At 42.3% G+C, this 5,175-nt stretch overlaps 1 long non-coding RNA gene across 1 annotated transcript; it reads left to right on the top strand.

Annotated features, from left to right (window-relative positions):
• The first annotated feature begins 630 nt into the window (after nt 1-630).
• LOC147683442 (uncharacterized) lies at nt 631-4,872 on the top strand. Its single transcript, XR_015300941.1, has 3 exons — nt 631-707; nt 4,616-4,636; nt 4,828-4,872. It is a non-coding gene; the product is annotated as an uncharacterized LOC147683442 (long non-coding RNA).
• The last annotated feature ends 303 nt before the right edge of the window (nt 4,873-5,175 follow it).

Below are 5,175 nucleotides of genomic sequence, written 5' to 3'. Positions count from 1 at the left end.
GGTGTCCCATTCTTACGTAGCAGTTGTTTCGTCGATTTGCAAAATGTAGAAAACCGCACTATTAATTTCCGTAAAATAGGTTAAGGTAAACTTTTAATGCGTGTATTGTATAATTTATCGTATACTGTTTTTTTCAAAGACACAATCTGCTGTACATGAAAAGCCAGGACTCTAAAGTTCCGTTTTGGCAGCCTGACTGCGCTAAATGGTAAGAGCACTAGGCCACCTCTCTCGTTCTATCAGTAGAACTACACGAGTTGACACGCAGCTGCCAGAAAGCCAGCCAAGGCGTGTTGAGGCACCCAGAGATGAAGTCACAAGCCCTGCCTCTGCTTGGGCATCTGCAGGCTGCATCTGTAGGAAGCTGTTTGTTTCTACCTCATCTGCCTGCGACACGGTGTGTACTTGGACACCAGTTCTTTCTGAGGCTCTGAGAGTGTGTGAAAGGGGCAGAGGAAGCCGCTACTACCATGAGCCGCAGCTACAATGACGAGCTCCAGTATCTGGACAAGATACACTAGAACTGCTGGAGGATCAACAAGCCGTGAGCGTGCACGTTCCCGAACTTCCGGTTTCGGGATGTGCACGCTCACGGCTGTCCTGGGGCGGGACTTCCGTCTTTGCGAGAAGCCCGCGCCCACGGAGTGGATGGCCCAGAGGAGCGGTGGCAGCAGAAGTCAGGAGTGGCGGCTGAGGCCGCTGATGCGGTAAGTGGGGCTTGGGGGGCTTGGCACGTGCGTGTGTGTGTCTGGGTGCGTGTGTGTGTGTGTGTGTATGGAGAGGGGGGAGAATAAAGACGTGCGTGTGTGTGTGTGTGTCTGGGTGCGTGTGTGTGTGTGTGTGTGTGTGTGTGTGTGTGTATGGAGAGGGGGGGAGAATAAAGTCAGTCACAATTCTTCCACCTTTTTTGTGCCTATTTTTATTTCCATACAAAGACTTAAAACATTCAATAACATGTGTAGCTCTAGAGTGTAAGAAAAATGCCTGGCGGATAAATTAGTGGGAGGTTTGAGTACTGTGGGGCCCTGGAGGGGAAGGGAGGTGTAAAGGTGGTCACAAGTGATTGTGTAGATATAGGAACCCAATCAGAGGTGGATTTAGTTTGTCCTCCTGACCATAGCAACTTGTGGTTGGAGGTTTCTTTTAACATTCTCTAAAAATACAGAGTGCAATCACGTGTGATTAAGCAGTTAGGTGTTTGTGAGGGTGCAGAGCCCAGTGCAATAAAAGTTATAGTTCATGTTTTTAGACTTTGTCCTTACGATCATACCAGCTTCCTCAGTCTTTTCCTGTTTAATTGCTAACAGGGTCTTATTTTATTTCTCCTAGAAGCTGGTGGCAAGGCTTACAGGCATGGTGGGCCCCATGCTTAGGGCAGAGTTTAACTCAGACCTAGGTTCAGAGTTTAACTCAGACCTAGGTTCTTACCTGGCGTTTCTTGTTTAGCTTGCACCTTTGATCATTGGTTATGCGAGTATCCTAAAACAAAGTGTTTACTCATCATATGTGAGATTAGCTGCAAGATTTTGGAGGTTACTAATTTTCCCTACTGCCTTGCGATATGCTGCAATTTTATTGGTGCTTTAGAAATGGTTGTCCCCCAGAGGTAGTGTCAATATATTTTTTGATCTTCCATCCCCTTTGCTTTGTACAGTCTCTAAGAAGTTATTTCTGCACTTTGAGCACCATTTGCAGTCAAAGGGGATGTGATGATGTTTCTAGTTGCTTTTCGCTAACATAGTGGTTGTGAACTTTTGTTCAATCTTTGCATTCGCTCCTGCATTTCCAGCAGGTTCAATCATACAAGAGCAAAACGTCTGAGTGCCTCCCTAACTTGTAGCTGGATAAGGTATGATTGCTGTTGTGGCTGTAGTTTGAATCTCTCCATCAATGTTGTGCTCTTTATCCCATCTGTTTGTTCTTGCCACTCCTCCTGTTTTAGTCTTAAGTATGCTTTTTTCAGCATTATTTTATTGGACAGGTGCCTTGGAGTAAAGCACCAAGCAGGGAACATCTCAGGTGGAAGATACATTGTCCTTGCTGTATGTGCCACTAACTCTGTCTTGGTATTTTGATTGTCATGGTTAACACATTCACAGCATGTAAGGATCAAATGGGTTGAGCATGCTTTGATATGCTTGGCCATGTAGCTCATTACTTTTCCGGCATTGTAGCTTGACCAGTATAGATGCGTAGTACACTGGGAGAGTTTCTGATAGAGAGGACTGTGAGGTCTGACACATGGATTCCTAGAGTTTCCTCTTCAAAGTTGCTAGATCTGAAGTATTATCTATTGCTGACCATCCTTCTACATGGGTAGAGATTGAGTACATTTTTGCTTGTGCTATAGTTGGCACGCATTACAGTATCGTGCTTCCAAAGCAGCAAGTGATTCCAGTGTCAATCGCTTCTGTTTTTTAATAGAAGACTTCTCTGTGTGTGGTCTAGGAGTCTGACACAGCAAAAGTATTGCCCAAGTAGGTTAAGGTCTTCTCCCATTTGATTGGTTATCTCTCCAAGTAGAAGTGTGTGACTCTCGGTTTCAAGGGTTGGGGAGGGGGTGTAGGGGAGGACAAAGCTTCTATTGTTGATCAGGATACTGTTTGTTTTTACAGATGCTCTCCTTATGAGTAAGTATTCTTTTTAGAGTATTTGGAGTATAGTCAAGGAGTACCGAGACATTGGCGTAGAGTAGGGGAACAGATATTCTGGATATTTGGTGCATCCACTGCAGGTTCATGTGGGATGTAGTTTATGTATATGTGGAACAAAAATTGAGCCAGGAGGCAGCCTTGTGTGAACAGATATTTAATGGGTAATTTTGGATAAGCTTGTAGAGTCCAGCTGGAATCCTCCTTGGTACATAGAAAAGATGCCTTCATTTTCTTCCTAATCTTATATTTTTCAAGATTACGCTGGTGAAAATCGTGCCTTTGGTACCTATTATGCTGATTGGTCTATATATTGATTTGGGATCTGTTGTCTTGCCTTTCATGTAGATAGGGATGATAATGCTGATGATCTAAATTGATATGCCTCAAAAGAGGTCAATTTCAATAGCTTCAGGTCAGTCTTAAGCCTCTCTTTGGAAACTACATAGTTTATTTTGCCAAGAAGGCAGACCGCCAGCTGTGTCCAACCTACTAATACCTCTAGATCCACCGGTTCCCATAACTCCTTGGACGCCTACACAAACTCTAAAAAATGTGAATGTTGCTCAATAACATCGAATACCTTGTCTTGACAAGATTTTCAGCCCTATCAGTGCCTTGCATGGAATCTTTAGAGAACTTTGACATGTAGCTTAAGAAGGGTACATTGACCTCAAATGTTTGGGGCCCCTTCCACATGATTTTGTATCTATCAGTCTTCTCACAGCCTACTGCCCACCCTCTTATCGTAGGGGGAGGCGTCCTGAAATCATAGGTGCTGGACCTGTTGGTGCTGATCTACTGTAGCACCCCCAAAACACCCATGCTGGAGCTCAGAAGGTAAATGAGCAAGAAAGACACCTTTACATTTATTTTTTATCTTGTCACAATTTCTTTGCGTTAAAAGGCAGAGGTTGCATTTCAGACTATGGGCCTGATGTAGGTAATTTCTATTTACCGATTCCTAAATACCGAATTTTACTGATTTGGTATTTAAGAATCAGTAAATAGTATGTAGGTAAAAAAATCAGTAATTTTTACCGATTCGGTAATATTCGTTATTACCAATTCGGTATTTACTGAATCGGTAATAAGGAATACCATCCCATTCATTCCTATGGGCCTGGAGGCCCATAGGAATGAATGGGAAGCCATTCACTATTACCGATTCGGTAAATACCGAAACGGTAATAGGGGGAGCATATTCAAGGGTGGCAGGGTGGCACATTGACACCCTGTTGCACCCCTGAATCGTGCACATGTGGAGCACATACATGCTACATGGCACTTTTAAAAAAGCACAAAATTGCTTTTTTAAAGGTATTCGATATTTACCACCAACTTGTAGTTGGTGGTAAATAACGAATCCTTAAATAATAAATGTACTCACTTGAGTGCTCCCTACATAGGATTTAAGGATTCGGTAATTTACTGAATCGGTATTTTAAGGATTCGGTAATTTACCGATTAATTAAATTACTGAATCGGTAAATTACCGAATCCTTAAATCCAGCCACCTACATTAGAAAAAGCTAAATACCGGTCGGTGACGGGAAATTTACCGATTTTCGGCCGTTACCTACTGGTATTAAGCTACTTACATAAGGTCCGATGTCTTATGTCAAATTAACATGGAAATTGGTGTTTAATTTTATTGTTTTCTACATAATTTCAAAATATGTTCATGAAATGTACAGCTTGTAGGAAGCTGGCTCAGTATATACTATACCAAAGTGAGGTATAGTGAGCACAGAGTCCAGTGGAACCTCAAAGGTAGGCAGAGGTAAAAGTAGATAGCACCTTACTCTCTATTTGTGTTAGTGTGGTTGAGCAGTAAGGCTTTATCAGAGGGTAGTGTTAAGCATTTGTTGTACACACAGCAAATTAATTCACACACTCAAAAACTGAACTTCAGACCAATTGGTTTTGTATAAAAATATTCTTTTAATTATTTTATTTCCTAGAACCAAGCAAGCCTGATACAGGTAAGTGATAAGTACTTTGCAGTCATAATTGAGTTTGTAAACAGTTTGAATTGCAATTGTATGTATACTTTGATATGATTACAGTAGAGCTACTTGTACCGCAATGCATTGAAATACTGTACATATACTTTGTACTGGCTTTTAAGTAGAATGTCAAGTAGATTACTTTATAGATGACTTTTCTTACACAGGGCAATATACCTGGATACTGCACTGGGACATTTCCAGTACACAGGTAAGTATAAGTGTTTTTGTTATTTAGTTACAGTTTTAAAGGAGTTTTATAGATTTTCAAACTCCACACTTAAAAACTTTTCATAGAAAAACAGTCAATGTTCTCCTATCGAGGAAAATAGGGTATTTGGTTGAGGGAGTTGGTATTCTGGGGGTAGACTCAGGGGTCCCCTAGGGTCAAGGATGCACTCTTGTTACACCCTCACCAGCACTAGGGTGGCCGGGTTCAGAGTGCTGAGGTCCAATGTTATCCAATGAGGGACAGGGGGCCTCCGGTTGGTGGCTGCTTACGAGCAGGCCACACG

This window comes from Lissotriton vulgaris, chromosome 11 (assembly GCF_964263255.1).
Source record: "Lissotriton vulgaris chromosome 11, aLisVul1.2, whole genome shotgun sequence".
NCBI classification, from domain to species: Eukaryota; Metazoa; Chordata; class Amphibia; order Caudata; family Salamandridae; genus Lissotriton; species Lissotriton vulgaris.
Note: the sequence above shows the minus strand (reverse complement) of the source record. Positions and strands in the feature narration are given on the sequence as shown.